This window comes from Microtus pennsylvanicus, chromosome 16, assembly GCF_037038515.1.
Source record: "Microtus pennsylvanicus isolate mMicPen1 chromosome 16, mMicPen1.hap1, whole genome shotgun sequence".
NCBI lineage: Eukaryota > Metazoa > Chordata > Mammalia > Rodentia > Cricetidae > Microtus > Microtus pennsylvanicus.
This window is the reverse complement of record NC_134594.1, coordinates 39,837,182-39,862,572: the sequence shown is the minus strand read 5'-3', so window position 1 is coordinate 39,862,572 and position 25,391 is coordinate 39,837,182. Positions and strand designations below refer to the sequence as shown.

Here is a 25,391-nt window from a genome sequence, read left to right as displayed (position 1 = left end):
TCTCCTTCAATTTCTTCGGTTCCCATCGTGTGTCCAACCCTTGGCCACCCAGCCATTTCTACAGAGCATGCGGATGAACAGAAGAGATCCCCTGGTTGTTTCCACTGCCCTCAGGGGAGTGGCTTGGTGTGGTTAGGCTTTCATTCCTAGTCACTCCTGCCTGCTTTCCCCTGGAAATATTACTTGGCCCCTGCATCCAGTAATACCAATCTTGGGAATATACCCAAGAGAGGCCCTATCATACAACAAAACTCTCCTAACTTTTAAAAGTTAGAACAACTTGGATGAAGTTGCCAAGTTCTGCTACTTGCTGGGACTGAAACGTGGGCCCCTTGTCCAATTACATCTTTACAGACATTCTGCTTTTGGCAGTAATATTCACTGCCTAGTCTTGGCTGTTTTGGAATTTGTCTGTAGACCAGGCTAGCCTCAAACTCAGATCTCCCTGCCTCTGCCTTCAAAGGACTGGGGTTAATGGTGTGCACCATCATACCTGGCTCTGTGTTTTTTTTTTTAATTCCTTTTCACAAGCTGTAAACTTATCTGGGTGGGATCTTGCCCTGAGATCAACACCCTCTTTATTCCATTTCTTAATCTGTTTATATCCTTGAACTCAGGACATAGCTGTACCCTTTCTGGTGCTCCATTTGTTCCTTCCTAAAAATATATGCTTTGTATTTTTCCTATCCAGCTTTTTCTTTTTCAATTAAGGTAAAAGCCTTCACAAGATTACAGAATTATTTCTTCACATTAAGCACATCTTCACCTCCAGTGATCTGAAGCAAAAGTCATTCTTCCCCCAATTTAACTTTTCTTTCCTCTGCTAACCCTTTAGAACTGCATCTCTGAAATCTATATCCATAAGAATACTAATTTAGAGTCAGTCAAATTATATTTGAGTAGTTAGGCTGTTACTGAATTAGTTAACATTGGCAGGTAAATTTTATCAGTTCGTAGGTAATTTGACTTTTGGGATAGGATATTTGGGTTATAAGAAAATAATTATAATAGTATCTTGAAAATACATAACTGTGGGAGATTCTGACACTTTGGATACATTCTTTTATTTTAACTTTTAGGCTCAAAGACATAGCATTGATAATGTATTCTGTGGCCAGCCAGAGAAGCAGTTGGCTGGGTGCAGATTTTCATCTCTCACCCCTCTCCTCCAAATCTAATACCCCAGACTCACTCCCAACTCTGTAACAAACCTCCTCTGTAGCAGCCCTTCCTCTCTGTCCTCAAGCCCAAGTAATCATGTACCTTCTCAACCTGCCTTCTTCCTTACTCATTTCTTTACCCCAGCTCCCAACTCCAAATGGCACTCACTGTCAATCCAAAAACTACTCAGGCCAAGAAAGACAGTAGGCAAACTTCAGCCCACCACTTCTCCCTTCTCTTCTCCAAGTCCAGACACTCTATGTCTTCATCAACTCTGTAAAAAACACCTTCTGTGTCCTCACCTTCTCTCTGTTACTATCTCCAGTAGCTCACACATATTTTTCCACCCCCCCAACACTTTTCCCTTTATTTCAACATCAAAATAGACAAGACATTCCCTAGGAACCTGCCAACAATGTCTGCCAAAGAAGCAAGTAGGCAAGCAAGGCAGTTAGGTAAGCTTCAGATCTCTCTTCTCTCCTCCTAATCCAAACCTGCTATCTCATTTTAGCTTTCTGGTTGAATGTGTATTGTAGACTTTGCCTTTTCTAAATGCCCATTCCCAGACAACTAAGCAGATCCTGGTGAAATGTTCTGCTTTTCACCTTCCTATGGACTTCGTGAGCTCCACCCTCATACTAACCCATTCCCGTTTCTAAGTATTAGATCTCAATAACTATAAACATATTCTAGGCAACAAATAGCCACCCCACCCTCCTAAAAAACAGAAAAAGAAACAGAGATAAAGAACATTCAACAACAACAAACAGAGACAAGGAACATTCAACAACAAACTAGATATTAAAACCTAGACTTACAATCCCAAAGCCAGATGCCTAGATGCAAGTATGAAAACACAGTCATTAACAACAATGAAAATATGTCTCGAAGGAGTCCAGTAAGCCTTGTCCCTGAGAGAACAGCATTTAGTAATATGATAGTGGTCCTTGGAGAGGAAATGAATAAATCCCTTAAAGAAATTTATGAAAACATAAACAGTGGAAGGAAATGGATAAAAGTGCTCAAGGCCTGTAAGTAGAAGTAGAATTAATAAAGAAAACCAAACCATATGAAAATTTGGAAATTAAAAGTTTGGTAACTTAACTTGAACCTTACAGGCAAGACTTACAAACAAAATACAAGAGATGAAAGAGATCATCTCTGGAGTGGAAAATGAGACAGGAGAAATAGATACCTTGGTTAAAGAAAAAGTCAAATCCAAAATATTCTAGCCTCCAAAAAATCCAGGAAATGTGAGAAATTAGAAAAAAAACAAATCTAGTCATAAAAAAACGATTTCCTAACCTACAGTAGCAGGTGCTTAATCAACTTATAAGAGCCATACAGAACACCAAATAAACTGGACTAGAAAAGAAATCCCAACAGCACAGAGGACTTTAAACACTAAACCTACAGAATAAATAAAGATTATTGAAAGCTGCAAGGGAAAAAGATCAAGTAACATTAAGATAGACCTATAAGAATAACACTTGACTTATCAGTATTGACTCTAAAAGCCAAATAAGACTACCCAAATAATCTACAAACTAAGAGATAAAAGATGTGAGCACAGACTATAAAACCCGACAAAACTTTTAATCACAATTGAGGGAGAAAACAAGATCCTCCACAACAAGATGAAATTTAAGCATATATATTTATAAATCCTGCCCAAATCTACAAATCCCACCTACATAATGTGCTTGAAGGAGCCAACTTCATGTGGGTGATCGCATCTGATAAAACACAAGGAATAAATAATCTCTGATAAGCAAAGCAAGAGGGTGCAAAAGAAGCACACCATAACAACAAAAGAATGAGAATCACCAAACACAGATCATTGATAACCATCCCTCAATAATAACTATCAGGAACAATGGTTTTCACACCCATTCTGTTAGTCTGTGTCTTTTCATTGGCTAATTAAGACCATTGATATTGAAAGTTATTAATGAGCAGTGCAAAACCAGCACCCATCATTTTGCTGAATCTACAAAATACACCTTTCCATCAGGGTTACACATTACTTAAAGATAAAAAGATAGAAAAACTGTTCCAGTAAATACACCAAGAAACAAGCTCATGAACCCATTTTAATACCTGATAAAATAGACTTCAACCCAAAAAGAATCACATGAGATAGGAACAGATATTGCACACTAATCAAAACAACAACACAAATTCACAAAGAGAACATTGCATGTACTTCTATTTTTGCACTAACCACAAAGCCACCCAGGTTGGTAAAGGAAATATCAGGAGAACTTTAATTACATATTAACCCACTGACACTGATAGCAGATGACTTCAATATGCCACACTTCCCAATGGATAGACCATTCAAACAAAATCAAAAACAAAACAAAAAAAATAAGCAAACAACAATTGCTGAATCTGACTGGTATCATAAATCAAATACAAAACTAATGGATAGACATAAAGAAATTTTACATCAAAATGAAAGACTGTATCTTTTTTTCAGCACCTCACAGAAATTTCTCTGGAATTGTTCATCTACTTGGACACAAATCAAGTTACAACAAATATAAGAAAACACAACACTTCATGCTATCAGACCACTGCCACACACCATTCACTAGAGTCCAGTTCGTGAGCTTCGGGGAAGGGGCTGGAGGTTTGGGAAACACACACAGGGACAGACTGACACACACACCTCCAATCACTGGTACAAAGCCCTTCTTAAATAGCACCATGGAGGCTTAAATACCCAGCAGTCAATGGCCAACAGGTGAAAATCCCATCCTCTGATCCTCTAGGGAAGGCACAGCTTTTAGTAACTCCAATTAGAAGGCTCTAGACAGGGAAGAAAAGCTGAAGGCCAGGACTCCAATTGGTCCCAACAGACCACCAAGGATTGAAGCTTAATATCAACAATAATTGATATAACAGAAATTTACAAATTCATGAAAACTGAACAGCTCATTACTGAATGAAAATGGGCCAAAACAGAAAATGAAGAACAAAATAAAGCTTTCTTAGAACCAAGTGAAAATAAAAATCCACATGTTGAAGAGTGCACATAGATCTATGCTAATCACCCTAAACAAAACTCAACTCCAGAGTTTTGTAAACTCAAAATAAACCCAGATATACAGAACTGAATTGATTCAATAGAAAAGAGGCGAATAACCTTGAACTCATTGGCACAAGAAAACTTTATAAACAACAACAACAAAACACTCTTAGCACAGGAACTAAAATCAATAATTAATAAATGTGTGCCTTATGGTACAGAAAAGCTTATGCATGAAAAAGGACATAATCAGAGAGACACAGTGGTATGCTACAGAACAGAAGTAATATTTTTCCAAGCTAAACATTTGATAAAAGAAAAATATCTAAAATTTATAAAGAAATCAAAAAAAACTGTATATCAAGGAAACAAATAACCCAATTAAAAAGTGGAATGCAGATGTAACAGATAATTCTCAAAAGCGGAAATTCAAATGGCTGAGGAACACATATAGAAATGGTCAACATCTTTAATCATCAGAGAAATATAAATCAAAACTACTTTGAGATTTCATCATACTTATTTCCAAATGTCAAAGACCTATAAAACAAATAACAGCTTATACTGGGCAGGATGTGGAGTAAGGGGAACACTCATCTATTGCTACGAGACCATTGTCCCACAGCATAGGGGTGAGTGGAATGAATTGGAAGGATCAAGCAAGAGAGAGCAGGAATGAGGCAGATGAGATATGAAATAGGGAGAAAGATAATCAAAATTCAGGGCATTTTCATGGTTTATGGGAACCCAAGTAAGTAGAAGCTTCCTAAAATACAGACATTAATGAAGGTAATCTAAATAAAATTGCCAAAGAATGGGGGAGATTGATTCCCAACTAGAATTATCTCTCATACATACTCCTCACAAACTTACTGGAAGACCCTATTACTGAAGAAAACTCTTATTGTACTCTCTGAACATGGAGAAGACAAGATCGCATCTACTTAGAGCATTTACATCTGTAAGCTGGTGTTCTTGGTACCATCAGAAACTCTATATTCTACAAAAGGAGAAGGTGAAACACCAACCACCCTATCTACAAACCTTACAGTCTACAGGGGCACCCTGCTTGCAATGCATATTATTGCAATGGAGGCACCAAGCTTGTAGGAGTAACTAATAAATATCTGATTTGATTTGATGCCAACTTCATGAAATGCAAGCCATACCTTATGCTACTTTGGTGACCAAGACCCTGAGACTAGATGCTCAAGGACCCACAGTAAAATCAAATACTACTCTTTTCCTAAAGGGATATAATAATAAAATGACTTCTAATTACAATCTACTATATTCATAAATCAGTGCCTTGCTCAGCCATCATCAGCAAAGCTTCCTACAGCAGAAGTGAACAATTAGAGAGAGCTATAGGAAGACAAGTTGCAGAAAATGAGGGACATAGGAACATTCAGCCCTATGTGCTATGTCTCCATCAAATCCCTACTCTCAGGTCTCAAGGAACACTACAGAAGAAGATGTGGGAAGAGTATAAGAGCTGGAGGAGATGGAGGATGTCAGGGAAACAAGGTCTGCTAAACACCACAGAATGAATGCACATAAGAACCAAGAGTGTGGAGCATCATGTACAGGGCTGAGTGGGTCTGAACCAAATGGGCTCTGGTACTAAGAATGGAAGTAGACAACAATGCCCATCCCTAACTCAGGAGCTATCTCCACCTAACAGCTACTTAGAGATTAAAATTCAGGTTTGTTCAAAGTTATTTCACTGGAGAAACAAACTACCCTTAAGGGTAGTCCACATTCCTAACCGTAGATGACCATCATCAAACAAACTCAACACCATCCTTGTAGGAGCCCTATTTCATAATGTTGTTTCAGGGCTTTTTTTCTTTTGATTTTTTTAAAAATTTTAATAATCACAGTTTATACCCTATATATCCTTTGTCTATATATTATGGCTTACTGTTTCATGTTTTTATGGGATTCATGAGTTTACAAAGGGGTGGATCTTTACACTCTTCCTGTCCATTTTCTTGAGCTCTTTTCTTTCGATTTGTTTTGTATTATTCCAATATGTTGCTTTATCATATTATTGTTATATAATATTGTATTATATTACATTGTATGTTATTTTATTATAATTATTATTTCTAGAAGAGACAGAAAGGATGTGGATCTGGATGAGAGGGAGGTTGGGTAGGAACTGAAAAGAACAGAACAAGAAGAAACAGGAATCAGGATATATTTTAGGTAAAATGCATTTACTATGAAAGAAAAAAATTTAAACTTGCATAAAATTTCCTAATCATTTTGGTTTTAACCATATACAATTGAATTTTTACTACATAGCTTTTTAGTTAATATCTTAGTTTATGTAAAACTATATAACTGTCAACATAACAATGTAAGTTTCATAAAACTAAATGTCTTACTTCTTATTTTCATTTATTTTTCCTTTGAAAACCTGAGATATTGTAGCAGAAACATGTAATGTGCAATCAATACCACTGAAAAGTCTATCAATGTACTGACATGGCTATATCCTTTTTATATGTGTAATATAATATTTTGCTATGTTCAGTATTCTCCAGTTATTTGAGTTATATTATTATATATTATGAACAATATCTGCCAGGTCCTAGTTGTGCAGTGTCTAAGCTAAGGTCTGAAAATAGTCATTTTAATGCACAGCCTATTACCTTAACCACTAATAAAGCGTACTTCTCTTCTAATGGCAAAGTTATTGATGATAGTAGTTAACAAAATGATACTGGGGATTATGCAGTTGAAAGCAAATTAAATAAATGGGGCACAATTTTAAGAATAAAATGCAGAAAGCAGGTGAAAAAGAACTGTGCTGAGGAAGTTTGTTTACAAATGGCTAGAGCTTCCGCAGCACAGTGGGAGGACTGAATAAACATTTTCTGAACTGAAGGTACAAAATTCAATCTTTTTCTTGCTATGAGTTGAATATGCCCAATAATAGTGTGGTTATTAAACAAAATCAACCTTCTCTAAATGCATCTAGAGTGAAGACAAATAAATCCTTATTTCCTGTAGGACCCAAAGTTAAATTAGACTTCTGAAAGAAAATATGAATGTATAAGAGTGGAAGGAGAGTACGAGCAAGGAATTCAAGACCATGAGGGGTTCATCCACTGAGACAGTTTGCTTGAGCTAATGGTAGCTCATCATCTCCAACTAGACCGGGAGTGATTGAGCATGGGAACAACCAAGCCCCTCTGAATGTGGTTGACAGAGTAGACCGAGGGACCACTGATAGTGACACTGGGATTTGTCTTTACTGCATGTACTGGCTTCTTTCCCTTTGGATGTAAACCTTGCTCAACCTAGACGTATAGGAAGGGCCTTGGACTTTACATAGGGTAGGGTGCATAACACTCTCTTAGGATTGGAGGGGTGGTTGGGAGGGTCTGTGGAGGGAAAAGGTGGAGAGTGGGAAGAGGGAAGAGAGTAGGAATTTGTATTAGTATTTTTAAATAATTATATAATAAATTAATAGAAAATGTATAATTGTCTTAGAGTTCTCCAAAACCAGAATTAAAAATATCTCTTATGAATGTTTATATCCCACAGTATAAGTAATAAATATGTATTCCTTATCTACATATAAAATAGAGAATGGCATCCAGCAATTATGGAAGCTGAGAGGTCCAAGTCTGCAATCAACAAGTTATAGACCTAGAAAAACAATGTGCATTTTTATTCCAAGTATGAAAGTTTGGGTATAAGAAATATGATGATTAAGTATTACATTAATTACCAGCAAGTTCTAGACTTAGGGAAAAAAAAACAGTGTTTCAGTCCAGGTTCAAAATCTTGGAAAGCCTACTTTCCCAATAAAAGCATTAAAGTCAGAGAAACTTCTACTTACTCCATGTTTGTTGTAAAAATATCCTTAACTGACTGGAAGAAAGAAATTCACATTATGGTAGGTGACCTGCTTTCCTCAATCTACTGATCCAAAGAGTGATCTTACCCAAACATTCAGTCGCAAAGCACTCAGTATAACTCAGTATAATGGTCTAAATTAATGTGTGATGTGGGAAGCCCTTCTGTCTATGTGTTGCTTTTATTGGTTAATGAATAAAGAAGCTGCTTTCTGCCAATGGCTTAACAGACTATAGCTTCCCCCAACACATGTGCACTCCAAGGTCCAGTCGAGTGGCATCATGAAGGTTAGCACCAACATATGCTGATGGTTTATTAGAATATTTTGAGAGGGATATTTTATTAACTACCCTAAATATAGAAAAAGAATACCTACCTCTGATAAGTTATTGGCAAGGAATGATGAAATGGAGTCATGAGTCATTATAAGCTTTCAGACTGAGCTCTTTGGAGCCATGCATCATGTTTGATAACTTCTTTTATTGATTTTTATTGAGCTCTACATTTTTCTCTGCTCCCTTCCCTGCTGCTCCCCTCCTCTTCAACCCTCTCCCACAGCCCCCATGCTCCTATTTACTCAGGATATCTTGCCTTTTTCTACTACCCTTGTAGATTAGATTTATGTGTGTTTCTTTTAGGGTCCTCATTGGTGAAAGCAAAGAAAACCAGCCCACAAATATTTGATAACTTTTAGGTGAGTCTGCTGCAATAACCTCCATGCAGCATCTGGACCATTGCATTAGTCCTCACGAGAGCACAGGGATTAATGCCTTACACAAAACCTAAGATGAGAAGAGGACTAAATGGAGGGAGTTGGTTATTCAATAACAGAATTTAAAAAGAAAAAAATCTCCCAGTGGAAAAAAAAGATGAATTGATTTCTTTGTGGGGAAATATGTCCTGATAATTTTCTCCTCTTTTTTTTAAATTATGTTTTCAGCCATGTCCTTTCTGGATGCCATGGGGAATGTGATCATGACTCAAGGCTTTTGTGTTTATTGTGTAATCTACCCAAAACATGTGCTCAAGGAAGGGCGACCCTTTAATGGGATTGACATTAGCGGATGATAGAGAGAATTAATTACCTTTTGCTTTTCCTGGAATATGCAGTAGGCAACTTGAGCACATATATTTGATTCAGGAGTCCTCTTTGTTCCAGTGCAGGAGAACTCACTTGCAGAAAGGATTCAAAGAGCTGCAGAGAAAAGTGAAATACTGTGACAATAGGGAGCAAGGGATTTGTGGGGAAGTACCAGCTACAGAGACCTCTATTTCATCTTGAATTTCACTTTAGCTACTTTCTTTTGGAACTTAGGCATTTGTCATTCCCATGGTACTGATTAATGCAGGAGCAACTCAGATAAGCTGAGACCTTTGGGAAAGCAACTGATAGTCCTAAAATTAAGCTACCTCACATGAAGAAAAAAAATATAATTATCAGCCAAAAACAGAGTTCTAAAACATAGTCCAGGATGCAGAATGACATGAATCCCAGATTTCTGACATAGTAGTTGGAGACCATGCTGCTCCACTTCATTGTCCAATATCCTGCAGCCTCATATAACAGTTGTTTCTGCATCTTAGCAAATTGATCTTAGAAGGCAGAAAAGAAAGCCAGGGCTAGCTGGGAAATTGTAAGACTTTCCCTACACTCCTGAGTTTGATTCTCAAATAGAAGGTAGAATGAGAGAAGGAACTTCGTAAACTCTGACCTCCACACAGAAGTGTTCCCTTAACCCCACAAGCTCTCCAGCATAAGTTGTCATCAGTGTTTTTGATCTTAGCCATTCTTACAGGACTGAAGAATGGATAAGGAAAACGTGGTACATTTACACAATGAAGTACTACACAGCAGAAAAAAGTAACGATATCTTGAATTTTGCAGGAAAATGGATGGAACTAGAAAACATTATTTTGAATGAGGTAACCCAGACCCAAAAGGACAATTATCACATGTACTGACTGACTCAGAAGTGGTTTTTAAACATAAAGCAAAGAAAACCGGCCTACAAATCACAATCCCAGATAATTTGAACTATGATGAGGACCCTAAGAGAGACATACATAGATCTAATCGACATGGAAAGTAGAAAAATACAAGATCTCCTGAGTAAATAGGGAGCATGGGGACCTTGGTGGAGGGTTGAAGGGGAGGGGAGAGGCAAGGAGAGGAGCAGAGAAAAATGTAGAGAGCAATAAAAATCAATAAAAAAGATGAAAGATGAGGTGGTACTCAGTACATGCCAGAATGGGTTTCTGGGGAATGGTTGAAGCAGGTTGCATCATGATATATGTTAACATAATTGTGATCTTTTATCTTTTGAAAATATAAATCAAACATATTGTCATGGCTTGATTTTATTTTCAGTTTCCAAGGATGTTGTTTAAGCCAATTGGAAATAAGCATCAAATCCATTTAAACTGCTCTATATTCTAAGCCTATTAATTGTGAAAACGACTTTCCAAATATCTCAGCTCCTTTTGCCTGTAATCTCTTAAGGTGTCTTTAAAATTCACCCCCTTCCACAGAAAGGCCTCTTTCACACCTGCTTCTTCACTTGGCTTTCTTATTTTCACCTACTTGGACATTTTGTCTATTCTTCATTTTAGTTACTTCTCATGTGGGCATCTCAATGCCAACTTTTTACCATGCTCTTTCTATTGGGCCACCAGTTTATGAGTGAGGTAGATTAAATAAATATGAATGTAGCTATAGCAAAGAAAAACAAACATACTACAAAGCTCAAACTGAGGCTCTGCAAATCATACAAGCTTTACTGTTTGAGGCCACAACTTAGAGAATATTCAAGACAAAACCCAGGCAGAGCCAATTTATGCTGTCATTTTGTTTCGGAGTAAGCAGAGTGCAAACAAATTCCAGCCAAGCATATTCATTTAAATTTAAGATTTTAAGAGTTGACAGAGACCATCAATTCATTCTTGCTATGGGCTCAAAATATTCCTGTTGACATCCTAAAATGTGTTCACTTTCAGTATCTCTTGGAGGTTACTAGAGGAAAAACAATATGCCTACAAGCTTTTAATAGAACAAAGTGTATATCTGTCAGCTCTATCCACGAATTAGGCATGGGTGTCTCAGATCAGCAATTTGCTTCAGCTTTGCTCCTGACTCACAAGAATGTTAAGCACTCCAAGGGATTAAATTCTAGTCCTTTGGGGTTCTGTACACAAATAGGCTGATTTGGTCTAGTAATCAAATGAGATTTGCTTTACAAGAAAATGTGGGGAACAATTACTGAAACGAAACACAAATTGAAAGAGAAGTTGGTTGCTGAGTTAAAATGAGTGCCCTTGTTAAGTCTGAGAACAAAATTGAAGGCCACCAAAATATGCCATCCACTGTGAGTGAGGCACATATCCGCCTGGCTCTAGAAGGATGTCCTAAAATACTGTTCTTAAATGTTAAATATTTTATGAAGTGCACTGATTTAAGCTAATTTGAATCCTTATTTTACTACCCTGAATATAAGAATGATTTTGAATCAACTAAGTATTGTAGAATTCTTTAGAACAATTTGTGTTTAAAAGAAATAACAATGAACCCTACCAAAACAAGAAAAACAGCACACACTGACACACACACACACACACACAAATGCTACTTCCGGAAGTTTCTGCTTTTAATTTTATTTCCCTATCTAGAAATTCTCAGAGAAAGAGATTACACATCTCTCTTACCCAGAAGGTAGATAATTAAATATTAACTCAACACATGAATTACTTAGAGTAATTAACTCGCATTAATGGGTTAATAAAACAATATAATATTTATTGAAATGTAGTTTTCAAAGACAATGAAAGGACAAATTGGTCTATTTCATCCTTATGGAGTTTGGGTGATATTACACTCCCATGACCCACCTGAGATCCCCTCTCTCTCATCTCTATTTCACTTTGCTCCCCTGACGCATCTGAGCAGGAAAACCTCAGGCCTTTGAAATCCAAGACCCACATTGCCTTCCGTCACCACTCTTTTCCCATTTCTTGTACATTTGGAATGGTACTGAGGCATGCAATGGCTACTCCAGGATCTTCAGCTTGTATACAGCATGCTCTGACAGATCTCAGCATTCAGAAGCATAACAGATAGGTCCCTAATGAAAAAGTCTGTATCTATACATCTCTTTTTGTTGTGCAGTTCCTTCTGCCTGGAAAGTTCTAATACCTTGAGCTGAATTGTGTTAGGTACATTGAAGAAATTTTGTTTCTGTTAGTATATAGAGATTCCTTTGACCTATCCACTAAATAAGAGAAAAATTTAAAATATAATAAATATATAATAAATATATAATAAAATATAATAAAATATAATCATATGCTTAAAAGATTAAATAAAATGTCATATCACAATAAAATAACAAGGAAATAACTAAGCACTTGCAAGATTGGTAGTATACTTTGATGATCAATAAATATGACAGAGAAAAACTGATCTAGATATTTCTACTCACTGAAAAAGAAACACACGTGTATTTATATACACAGAGAGACATTTCTTTTGTCTTATTTACTTTAGAGCAACTGAGGTAACTAAGAGTGGAAAGATAAATTTCTCATGGTCTCATCTATCTGAGGTCCTTGGCTCCAAATATTGGTGTGTAAGTTAATAACTTGGAGTAACTACAGAAACCAGAAATTTCAAATGGGACCATTGTGAGGTGGAGAGCAATAGAAAGGGAACTAGCGGGGTACACGTGATCTGATTGATCTGGCCGAAAAAATGGGCAAAAGGGTGGACCCTAATTAAGGAGGGAATAGTGGATAAATCCGAAAGAAGGAAAATTAATGGTAAAGTCTGTAAAATTAATGTCTGTAAAAGCCATAAACAATCATACTATTAGCTATCTATCTAAAAATACTTAAGATACCTATAGTACACATAGCTCAGTATACAAATATATATAGATAGTTTAAATGAAATATCCCAATTTGGGGGCTAGAGAGATGGCTCAGTGGTCAAGAGCATTGCCTGCTTTTCCAAAGGTCTTGAGTTCAATTCCCGGTAACCACATGGTGGCTCACAACCATCTGTAATGAGGTCTGGTGCCTTCTTCCGGCCTACAGACATACATGCAGGCAGAATATAGTATACATAACAAATAAATAAATATTTTTAAAAAAGAAATATCCCAGTTTGGGATGACAGTGCTCCCTCTAAGATCATGTCTAAGGACTATGAAAAAAAAAAGACCCAACACTAGGCATGAGAGGTTCTCTTTTAGTTGTTGACTAGAGTACTCAAAGAAAATCTCAAAACATTGTAGGCTAAGGCTATTGCCTAGAAGTTTTGATTCTACCCCCAAAGATGGCAGGTATGCTCCTCTTGCTGAATATAGCATGCACTTTAGAAAAACAATACATAATTCTCTGATCTGAAGTTAACATGAAAACACCCTCTTGAGGGACAAGCTCTCATGGTACCAAAAAGCATCATGTAATCTTCAAAGGCAGTTGTTCTCAAACTTACAAATGCTGCAACACTTTAATACTGTTTCTCATGCTGTGGTGGTCCCCAACCACAGAGTTATTTTCATTTATGTTTTATAACTCTAACGTTGGTGCTGTTTTGAGTTGTAATAAAAGTATCTGTGCTTTCTGGTGGTGTTGAGCAACTCCTGTGAAAGGTCTGTATGACCCCAAAGGGGTTTATGAACCATAGGTTGAGAAACATTGTTCTAAAGGAAAGAAGCAATCAACAGTTCTACCCAATTATGATACCCATGAACAACATTGACCAGCATGGCATGATAAACCAAGCAGTATAATAATATCATGCATACCCAAGAATTACCAATAGCTAATTGCATTTAAGTCTCTAATTTACTTAAGGTCTTCTCAACAAGTGAGAAATCATTACTGTTACCAGAAGCCTAGCCTGCTATATAGGGTTAGTAGTTAAACCGAAAACATTTAGAAGAGATTCTACAACTGCAATTTTTCTAAACCAGCATTGTCCTGAAATACATCTATAACACATTGCCTGTACTTAAGGGATGGAGGTAGAAACTTATGCAAGATTTCAAGGAATGGAAAGTATGCTCTGAGATTGAGTCTTCTAGTTATATGAGAAGCTCTATATTTATGAAGTCTCACCTCCTTAAGCCTGACCTGTAAAAGGACATGGGTAGACATGATAATGGGGAAGGGAGAAACCTCAGAAAGCCTCAATTTTACACACAGAATTATTGGGATCTCAGGAATGCTGAGAAGAAGAGAAATGGTCTTTCTGAGGAAAGAGAACAATTGATTATCTAATTCCAAATGATCAGCCCTGAAAACTATACATATGAGTATGTTATTCAGCCTAAATGTGTTGTTTTTCTGTATTTAATATATTTATGATTATTTATGTTTATGTTTGTTTATGTGATGGGGGAGTGTCATATATCAATCTGTTGATTTCATTGGTTAAGCAATAAAGAAACTGCTAGGCCCATTGGATAGGCCCACCCTTAGGTGGGTGGAGTAAACAGAACAGAATGCCGGGAGGAAGAGGAAGTGAGGTCAGACTCCACAGCTCTGCTCTCCGGAGCAGACGCAGGAGAGACGCCATGCTACCTGCTCCAGGGAAGATGCACGCTATGAAGCTCCGACCCAGGATGGACTTAGGCTAGAATCTTCCTGGTAAGACCGGTGCTATATAGATGATAAGAAATGGGCTAGTCCAGGTGGGAGAGTTTGCCTAGAAGATGCTAGGTAAAAGTGGGCCAAAGCAGTGTTTAAAAGAATACAGTGTCCGTGTAATTATTTCGGGGCATAAGCTAGCCGGGCAGGCGGCTGGGGTTTTGGGGACACAGCCCCGCCGCCGCTCCCTATTACTACATTTATGTTTATATAACATTGTTATATAAAATACATATTATATCAAATATATTAAATATGATATATAAAGAAAAAGAGGCCATGAATTTATAAGATAGCAAGTAGGAGTTTGTGGGCAAGTTGTTTGGAAGGATAGAAAAAGGGGGAAAGGTGTAATTATAGTATAATTTTTAAAAATGATAAAATACATTAGAGTCTCTTAATGACTCTAGGGCTGATTTCTTTGTCTTTTAAGACATTTTCTTGGAAAATGGTGAAATTAATTCAGATCTAAGAAAAAGAAAAATCAATCTGGACTTGGAAGTGGCAGGCAGAAAATGTTGCAAAGGAACAAAAATAAGCTTTAAATATAGACATTGTCATAATAATGCATAATATTAAATTTATATGCTAAGTTCTTTGCAAGGTCCATGTACTGATTTATTTTTATGGTATAACACTGGTAACTTCTAAAAGTCATTACTTATGAAACAAAATTCTGATTAATTATGATAAAATATTCACGTGAGTACATGTTAGAAATATATGATAAGTTATTAATGTATATTTTTGATATTTGTATTTACACTTATATTTGTAGCATTTGAAACAATAGAAATTAAAAAGCACCAAAATCATAATATACTTCTACCTTCAACCTATTTAATTTGAAGAGCTACTTAATTTTAATATAAAATGAAAGGTAGAAAAAAATTGAGAGACAAATCAATAAAATTAAAAATAGGAAAGCAAGAAAATATGAAACGTTGGTCCTTGAAAAAATAGATAAAATCAGAAAGCTTCTACCCAGAATAATTAATTAAAATTAAAGAGAGAAAAAATAGCATATAGGTAATATGAATCAGAGAACACCTGTACATTAAAAGCATAATAAAGGAAATTATATACATTGATGATCAATAGCTTAATACACTAGATGAATTAATATGGTTATTTAGAAGATATAACTTTCACAATAACATATAAGAAACAAAAAATTTAATAGACATATATCTACTAAGGAAATTACATCAATAACCAATAATTATCTAAACAGAAATCACTATATCAACATGACTGTACTAGGATATTCTACAGTGCGTTTCAGGAATAAATTAATAGGTAACCCATAACTGAGAGTAAGAGAAAGCAGAACACATTCTGATTTATTCTTTATGGTTGAGCAATCTTACCAGCCTCCACACTTACATTTTATTAACCTTTCTTTTCTTTATTAATCTTTTGGTTTTTCAAGACAGGGTTTCTCTGTAGCTTTGGAGCCTGTTCTGGAACTAGTAAAGGCATGTGCCACCACCAACCCTGCATTTTATAAACATTTCTTATCTTATGCAAAATTTGTCTGTATTACTTAATTAATAATGTCATCAATGATAAACATCACATTCTTTCTTTGGAGCTGTCTTAGTTACTATTCTATTCCTGGAAATAAACCAAATGACTTATAAGAGAAAGCATTTAACTGAAGGCTGACTTACAGTTCCAGAGGGTTAGTTCATTATCATCGTTTGGGACATGGTAGCAGGCAAACAGACATGGTGGTGGAGCTGTAGCTGGGAACTTACATACTGATCTATAGGGTGTAGGCAGAGAGAGACACTGGACCTTGAGTGGGCTTTTGAAATCTCAAAGTATATCCACAGGGACACATCTCTACCCACAAGTCCACACTTCCTCCAACAAGACCACACCTCCTACACCTTCTCAAACAGGTACACTCCCTGGTGACTAAGCATTAAAATGTGTGAGCCTCTGGGGGTCATTCCCATTCAAACCACCAGAGTCTGATAAAATACTATCCTCATTTTATAAATTAGGAAACAAAATGGGAAATGTTTAGGAATAGTGTTGATATTACAATAATGTTAATTTACAAATTTTACTTGGCCACTTACCTATATTTGTTTTTGTTGATTATGTCTTCTATCTATTGTTTTATTGATTATGTCTGTATCTATCAAATTAGCCTATATACAAATCACCTGGATTTCTTATGAAAATTCAGACTGTGGCTTAGTAGGTCATAGACGGGTCAGATATGCCACATTTACACCTCCTAGTCTACTTTGGAACGTAAAGCTTTAGATCTTTTCCTCTAACATTAAGTCATTTCAGTTCCTAAAAGGTTTTTAGACAGATTTTCTTGTCATTAAAAATGAAACATTTAATAGATTATAAATGAACTAAATGAATTTTATAACTGGACAAATACCCAGCAATTCATAACTTGGAATGAGTAGGATAGGTGACTATGAATTTCTTATTTTGTGACTATGAACCTTAGGTTTATGTTCTGTCTCCAGAGATAGGATGCTGCTTTGCTATTTTCCTGTATCCTGGAAATATACCCACTGAAACACATGTGATAATTATTACTCTTTGACAATTTGACATTATATAGAATAAACCAGGAGAGACACCATTTCTTCTTCTATCTGCAAAGGTAGAAACATCCGATTTCATCTTTATCAGGATTAAGAGCTCTGCTTTCTCTGTCACATGTCCCTACCAAATCTTCTCTGGTTCTTGCCAGGAAAAGTTTTCTATTTCAGCCTAGTATTTTTAAAACAAGAGATTATTTTATTATTTCCGAGTGTGTATGTGTGTGTGAACTTTCATTTTTCCTCTGTCTCATTTCTTCAAGTAAGAGGTGAAGACTATACTTACAAGGACAATTTCTATAGTTCCTTAAATGAGCCTGTTGATCTATCTTACAGTACCAGTTTCAGGTTTAAAGGAGACATACATAATTTAGTTGCTATTAACTCAATATGTACTCAGAACAAAGGGGGAGGTTTGGTATATTAAAACAATTTTTAACAGTAGCCTGACTGTCAACATGTGACTTCTGATTTTAAGTGGAAAAGGCTGGTAGCTGCTCATTCTCCATCCAAGACCTTTCCTCAAGAGCAAAACAGACATTTTCTGCGAAGTTGAAATTACAATCTGTGTGGAAAAAAACATGTTTTTCTGGAAAATTCGGTCTACATTGGAGAACTGAATAAATAAGCCTCGCAAGAACTATCTCAGAATATACTGTGCCTTACGAACTGTACATTAAAGGTATTTCCATATATAGCAATCCATGGAATCACGCTGCAAGAATAATCAGATTCAGAAAAGCTACCCACCATACACATGGTTTATTAAACAATAGTATTGGGATTCAGTGGCAAATACATCCAGAGCATTCTTATCATACTCTTATTTTCAAGTTCAAATAATTTTCTAAGCACAAAGTCAGCACCCTGGCTTGAATTCCTGTCCCTTCCCATTAATAGTTGGAAGATACCAAATTCATTCATGCCTAAATTGTTTTGTATCCTGAAGATCTTCTTTCTCTGGTATCAATCATCTCTTGTGGCTCTTAAATCTTCCTGCTTCTAAATTTTCATAGTTTCCTGAGCCCTGAGGGGAGTAACTTGATGATGATGTTTCATCATCATTTAGGTCTGAGTCTCTCAAAGTCTCTCACTTCCTCCACATTGTTCAGTGTGGGTCTCTGAATTAGTTCCCATTTACTGCAGGAGGAAGCTCTAATGATGACTGAGCAAGTCATTGATCTATGGATATAGCAGAATGTCATTAGTAATTATTGTACTTCTATGTTCCTTCTGTAGAACAGTAGTTTCTGGATTCCATTAGGCACACAGCCTATCTAATATCAGGCTTCTTTCCTCTCAAGCAGTTTAAGTCATGGGTTTTATTTCATGGAGAGGAATTCAAATCCAATCAGACAGTTATTGGTATTACCAGAATGTTTATGCTACTGTTTACCAGCAAACCATGCAGACTGCTTGCCATTGTAGATCACAGGTTTCTAGCTCTTTTGATGTTTAACTTTCTATTCTGATAGTATGTAGAGTACCTTCTAGTACCATGAACACTCATTAGTAGAATGAAGGTTATAGGTAGGTACCAGGTCAATGTTTCCTTGTTCACTGAGTTATGTAAATCTTCTCTTCAACAATAGAAACTTACCTATTTGTAGAAAGAAACCTATAGCCTTTGGTCAAAGTTGTTTCAAATTTCCACTGAATGTCTTCAGCCAACACATCAAAGAGATGTAATTCATTCCTGACACTGGAAGTTTCACTTGGTGATGAAATATATCTGGTTGTGACATTATCTTCCCTGTTATTTCTTGACCATATTGAGATTTCTTTCATATAATAGAGAGTACTTTATTATGCAATCTTTTGTTGTGAAAGTCTTTATGTTAAGTTTTGGGCTTGTGGCTCCCAAGGCCTATAATAGCCCAGTTTTCACACTTTTATGATTCCAGAAATAAAGTTTCATTACTCAATGACTGTCATTTTAGATAACTACACAAGGGTCTAATTAACACAATTTACAAAATGAATTTTAAGGAGCAATGTTCTAAATAAAAAATAATATTTTAAAAAATGATTCACTAGTAAAATGCTAGAAAGCAATTTCCCTTACCTTTAATCATCTCTAAAATTGTCCACAAATATTAATGTAAAAATCTGTTCAAAACCGTAAAATGCCCAAAATATAGTTTCACCAAAAAAGTTGTATATTGCACTGCTTATGCTAAAAATAAGAAAATAGAGAACGCATTCTTCAGAGATGATTAAGAGCAATAGAGATCAATTTCTAGCATTTTGCTATGGAATAACTTTTTGAAATATAACTTTTAACATAACTCCTTGGAAATTTTTGCTGTTGGTCAGTATTTATTTCAAGTTTTATCACACTGTAATTTTAAACAGTAGCCCCATTGCCCAGTAATAATCTTTGCCTGGTTATATGCATGGATCTAAAATATCTTGGTTGATGATCTTAATGTTGAAGTGTTAAAGTTAATACATTAATACTAAAATATTCCAATAGATGATGGATCTATGACTCAATACGTAACACATTTGCCGTATGACAATCAGAGTTGAACAAAACACATCTAAATGACCAGTGGATATGGCGATTAACATGTCATTTCAGTTCTAAGTTAGCAACGAAGAAATGCTGAGCAAAAAGTTGCTTGCTCAACTAATCCTCACGCAAGGGCTCTAGAATCAGTTGAGAGACTCTCAATGAATAAGGTGGATAGACATCAAAGTACCTCCAAATTAACCTTGGTTCTTCACAGATGTAACCATGTGCTTCTGTATACATACATGTGTCCACATGATTATGAACATAAAATATAAAAATGTAACACGCATGTACATAAAAATAATAATTTAATAAAATATTCCAAAAGAGTTCAGCCTTCAGCCCTACTAAATATCAAGTAAAATGTGTTATACTTTGATTGCTCTAGACTCCATTATATTTAACTTTTCCTTTTTAAGTAAATATAAACTTTTATACCTTCCTGTCTTCATATTCCACGGTAATATGTGATACTAAAACTTAACATCTTAAATTAGTAAGTCTTCACAACAATCATTCAAAAGCTAAATACTTAATAATTTTGCAAAAATAAAAACGAATAATTACACTTTATTCTGAGTTCTTTGAACTCAAGACTCCCTTACAAACTGTAAAAATGATCAGAGTACACAATGTTCTATTTTATTAAAAATAAATTATCTGAAATATTTTGGCATATTTTCATTCTCGATATCTCTCCTGAGAAATTATACCTCGATCGGTGAAAAACAATGTCTTTTTTAAAGATTCATTTGTGGTTGTAAACTGTAATGGATTGAGTAACCATTTGCAGCTCTCCGGCATGTACGCCAAAAATCAGATGTTGACTTTAATGCAACTGTGTCTTCTTTTGAAACTCTCGCATGACTATTGAAAGGGGCTTAGTGTGTCTGCATGATAAAAGTTCATTAAAGTACCTCTATTAAAATAAAGCGCAGAATTCACTTGATGTCTGTAATCCATTAACACACAAAGTCAGTGAGTTCTACCTATATTTTAATGTATATTATATCACCCTATAAAATGATGTGATTTTGTTGAAAAACTGTTTATATGTAAAAAGGTGTGCTATTATAACTTAGTTCAATATTTTCCATAACTGAAGGTAATATCTTCATTTTAATGAAATGTGGCATTTTTGTTGTTGTTTTTCTTGGACATTTAAAAGGAGATACATCTGGCTATGGGCGGAAATGTAAATATGACTTCTGTTTGACAGTGTAACTATGTTTGAAAAATGAGTTAGATTAAGCTTGGTACAAGCAAGCAGGACTGACTTTATAAGGACATGTAGAGAAAACATTTTCCCATCATGATACTGCACAAAACTTATACACAGACTTATTCAGTCACTGAAACCTACATAAGAGAAAAGAGACTGGGAAGAGCTGTCAGAGTTGTTATTAATGATGAAATCTTTATCTGCTTAGTGATGGGCTGTTGTCCAATTATTTTCCATGGCTCGCAAGGTCTGCATAAATTTGATAAAAATTTTCTTGTTTCCATTGTGATTTTTTCTGAGGCTCTTTCCCGGGCACTCCTCCAGAATAGCAAGCTCATGTAGATTTTAAAATACCCTCTCCATATATCACCCACACTTGTCCTGCCTGAGGATGGATTGATGTCTGAGCTCAGACAGTTGGAGCTAAGTTGCTTATCTCAGTGGAAAAAGAAAGTTCAGGTTGCCTCAGCTATAGAAGGGGGTCCATTCTCCTCGGTGATTTTTGATTATTTCCACTTCTTCCAGTGAGGTAGGCATATGCTCACCAATTACAATAAAGATGCCCAAAAAGGACATCATTTCCAAAGGGCAGGTCCAAAGTCTTCTTCCCTCTTTATACATTATGCAACTTTTCTGCATGGATAAAGTATAATAATAAAGGTTATTAGTCTTTCCTGTTCAAGCAATGAACAACTGATAGACTGACTTATCATTGACCTTTAAAATTTAGATATTCAGCCTATTGGTCATTTTCAGTCCTTATCAATTAGTCTTTTAAAAAATAATTTATGAACTTTAAAATTAGCACAACTACTCCATAGACCTTGAGATTTTTTTCTAAAAGAAAAGTTTTCTAAAAAATGATAGAGAAGACAGGTGAGAGTCTCAACTACCATGGTCCTGACCAAGGACAAATATTAATCTATCCATTCCACCGAGTGTTAGTTACAGGTATTATCACATGGCTAATGAAGTCTAAGTCCCAGAATTGCAGTATAGGATAGCCTGAGAGGCAATATTTAAGTTGATCTCTGTTAAAACTTCAACAACCTCAGCTAAAAAGAAAGCAAAATTGCTCCCATAGATTTAAAGAGCTTTGCTAAAGTCAAATGCGGACTATAAAGCAGAACCTAAGTCCTAGGTCTCTTTGTTTCTAAACCACTGACCTCACCCCTCACATCATAATTATAGTCCAAGTCATTCCTCATTTACTAAAAAAAAAATCAACCACAAAAATGTCCCTAGGCAGATGACCACAACAATCTTTTCATAAGTAACAACTTCACTGTTTCAACAACGATCAGCACAGATGTACCCAAGCTTAGATTTTCACACCTATCACCAATTACTGCCCACAATTTACATTCATTGGCAAAACTAGGAAAACACTTAAACGTTGTTCTGTTGATACAATATTCTGGCAAATGTGTCTGAAAATGTTTGAAATGTATATCTGTCAATGTCAAATGGTAGGGAAGAGTTCAGGTGTCGAAAGCTTCCTTGCTCTGCAAAAGAGCAGAGGGCTCAAGAAGACAATTTAATAAGCCAGAATGAGAGAGCTTTGATTTTCCAACTTCCTCATATGGCTAATGGTCTAATGAAAGCATCAACATTATAGGGAAATTTGGAGATTAAACACACAAATATATCTCTGCTGTGCGGGCTCTTATTGCCACTGTGATTATTACTTTTTAAAGATGTGCAATGATAAACTATTTTCAAGATCACAGCTATATTTTGTTCATAATCGTCTGTGCTCTATAAAGGATACATTCCTTTTAATAAAACATTTCCTGCAAAATTGCATCCAAGGCGTTTCCTGAGTTGAATCGAAAGCTGTGAGCAATAGGATTAGAGCATTAAAAATGTATTGTATATAAATGACTTTATACTGTTTGAACTAAAAGTAATTGCTGATCAAGGTGTTAAAACTTAAAAGTGTAAAGTGAGACATTTTTCACATATATCCTCTATAGGTAACTGACTTCTCCTACCCTCAGGTTTTGTGTGTAGGGAAAAACACACTGCACTAATTTCCCTAAAAATCTACCAGTCACCAAGCTCTAACTCTTGATTTGCTATTTTAAGGGACATTATATGCTATGAAATATAAATAATAAGTGCTCTATATTTTCTTTCCCCTTCAGATGATAGATTGCTCATCATTTGTGTTTTGGTAACATTTTTATGTCTTCCTAAATGCAAGGGCTTCCAGTAGAATAATGTAGTGATTTAGCATAAAATATAGAATTATTGAAAGCAAAAGGCAAGAATCTATCTAAAAATTAAATCAGAAGTGTGAAAGTTATTTGTTTTAATGATGAGCTTTCTATGGAGTTTAGATTAATAGAAAATAAGTTCACACTAACACATTTTGAGAAAAATGTCCCTGCCAACATAGTGTGTGCACAGTTGAAGTTTAATTCTTTGGTGTTTGAAGGAAAGGATAGAAAGTTTGGGGCCAGCATAGGCAGCATGGTGTTAAGTTAGTCTCATTCACAAATCAAAAAAAATCATGCTTTGTTGAATGAGCTGCGGGCTGTGTTCCTGCCGCCCGGCTCCTGGCCGCCAGCTAGCTTATGCCCCGAAATAACAACACACAAACTGTATTCATTTAAACACTGCCTGGCCCATTATAGAGATGGGTTAAAGCAAGATATGAGAGTTATCCAGTATCTCTACTAATCTGTGTAGTACCAGTCTTACCAGGAAAGATTCAGCATGTCTGACCTGGCAGCTTGCTTCATCGTGTCTGCCCCGGAGAGCAGTGGCATGGCATCTGAGCTCACTTCCTCTTCCTCCCAGCATTCTGTTCTGTTTACTCTACCCACATGTGTTTTAACCTATCAGGCCAAGCAGTTTCTTTATTAATTAGCCAATGACCTTCCTCCATCAACGCTTTCTCTCCATATAGCACATTTTTGTCTCTGCAAGGATTGGCTGGAGCTTTGATTAATGGATAAAGATATTATTTATAAAGATGTATTTTCCTGCAACGTTTAAACTTAACATGATCATCCTAGAGGTAGAGGGTAGTACTGGTCACAAAACCCCAAAACTGAGAATCCTCTCAGGTCCTTTAGGAGATATTATGGATAATAGTTTGCATTGACCAGTAGTTTTAGGAGGGCTTTCCTGAGGCTACTGTACTGACTAGTTTTTGTTAGCCTGACACAAACTAAATTTTTCTGGAAGTAGGAAATCTTGGTTTCTGACAAAAAGGCCTATGAGCATACATACCTATGGAGCACTTTTTAAGTTCTCAATTAATGCTGGACTGAGAACCCAGCTCATTGGGTAGGGCTGTCCCTGGGCAGGTAATCAATGGTTGTGTAAGAATGCAAGTTGAGCAAGTCATAGTAAGTCAGCAAGTTGCATTCTTCAGAGGTTTCTGCTTCAAGTTTCTGCCTTGAGTTCTTACCTTGGCGTCACCCCTGAGGATTGCAACCTGAAAGTTAAAGCATTTCTCTACAAGTTGCTTTGGTTGTGTTGGTTTATCCAAACACTGAAAAAGCTAATTAGTACAGTATAGCTATAAAAGTCATCCATATTATTAGAGTTCTTCAAAGGAAGATAATTTATTTGGTTTATATAGAGAGGTAGAAATTTAAAGTGATGTCTTAGCTCTTGTATTTGTAGGGGTTCTCTGGAAAAACAGAAATAATAGAATGAACCTTTCTCTACACATGTATATTTGTAAACATATATACATACATATACATATAGATAGATGATAGACAGACAGACAGACAGACAGATAAATAGATAGATGATTAGAGTGGTTTTACTGCTGTGGTCTATTTATTCTACCAATGATTGTCTCTCAACAGAAAGTCCCAGAATCCACACAGCAGGTTTTTTCAGACAATCTACCCTCAAATTGTGACATGAAGACTTGTCTGAACACAGAAACCAGACAAGGGAAGCAACAATAATAAAAATATTAACTTCATAAAGGACAGATAAGGCAAATGCGCTGAAATCCTCAACAGTATACTAGAAGATCAAATCTAACATCCCAGTAAAATTTAATTCACCATGATCAAATGAGACTCATCTCAGAAGTGTGAGGATGGTTAAAAACTAATAAAAAATAATAGTATATGAAAAGCAGATGAAGAGAAGATAGATAAATAGGTAGACAGATAGGTAGATATATGATAGATAGATAGATAGATAGATAGATAGATAGATAGATAGATAGATAGAAAGAACTTTACTCCAAAACAAAATATGGGAAAGGTGGTGGCAATATCTTTGAAGGACAGAGTTGGTACACAGGTTGCGGGAAACACACTTAAAGTTTTAGTAGTGAATAGATGGTGGCATATGAAATATAAATAAACAAAACAATACAAGTTT

The 25,391-nt window shown here is 35.8% G+C and overlaps 1 long non-coding RNA gene across 1 annotated transcript in view; it reads right to left on the bottom strand.

Annotated features, from left to right (window-relative positions):
- Nucleotides 1-6,250: 6,250 nt before the first annotated feature.
- The window catches only part of LOC142836619 (uncharacterized), a 47,841-nt gene continuing 28,700 nt past the window's right edge, over nucleotides 6,251-25,391 (bottom strand). The window contains exons 2-3 of the long non-coding RNA XR_012908129.1: nucleotides 9,154-9,263; nucleotides 6,251-6,359 (exon numbers count right to left, since the gene is read on the bottom strand). This is a non-coding gene — a long non-coding RNA (uncharacterized LOC142836619). The remainder of the gene's footprint in view (nucleotides 6,360-9,153; nucleotides 9,264-25,391) is intronic.